Source organism: Rhinopithecus bieti, unplaced genomic scaffold (assembly GCF_001698545.2).
Source record: "Rhinopithecus bieti isolate Rb0 unplaced genomic scaffold, ASM169854v2 scaffold_10347, whole genome shotgun sequence".
In the NCBI taxonomy this organism is placed as follows: domain Eukaryota; kingdom Metazoa; phylum Chordata; class Mammalia; order Primates; family Cercopithecidae; genus Rhinopithecus; species Rhinopithecus bieti.
In genome coordinates this window covers 3298025-3298573 of record NW_016806836.1, presented here as the reverse complement: position 1 = coordinate 3298573, position 549 = coordinate 3298025, and positions in this window count along the sequence as shown.

The following is a 549-nucleotide window of genomic DNA, read 5'->3' as shown; positions in this document are numbered from 1 at the left end:
GAGGGAGGGAGGGAGGGAAGGAAGGAAGGAAAGAACGAAGAAGGAAAGAAAGAAGTGTTGGAGGGGAACCAGAAAGTTCCCCCTTAATTCTCAGCCAGCATTTACTGAGTGTAACCCTGGGCTGGGCCCCAGGCTAGGTGCTGGGGACGCATGGTGAGGAAGACCTGGCCCCTCTGAGAGAAACCCACAGGCCAGGGACAGCTGCCTTCTGACCTCATGGGTACAGGGCTGACCCTCATCCTGTCCATGGTGTCAGGTGCCAACCCGCCCTTCAAAGCAAGAGGAGGGAGGGAGAAGTGCCTGTATGTTCAAGAGTTACTTTACGAGGACAAAACAATCACCTTGGTTGACATCAGCAAAGAAACATCAGCCAAAGGCTTAAGATGACTCCAAAGAACTGGGGTGCAGGTGGGGGGTGGGGCACTGAGACAGGCTCAGCCTGGATAGAGGAGGGGAAAGCTCCTGCGGGGGCCCCAGCTTGCAAAGATGAAGCTATTGCTTGATGATGTTGTCTCCAGGGCCAGAGATCTTCCTCTCATCTCACACCAT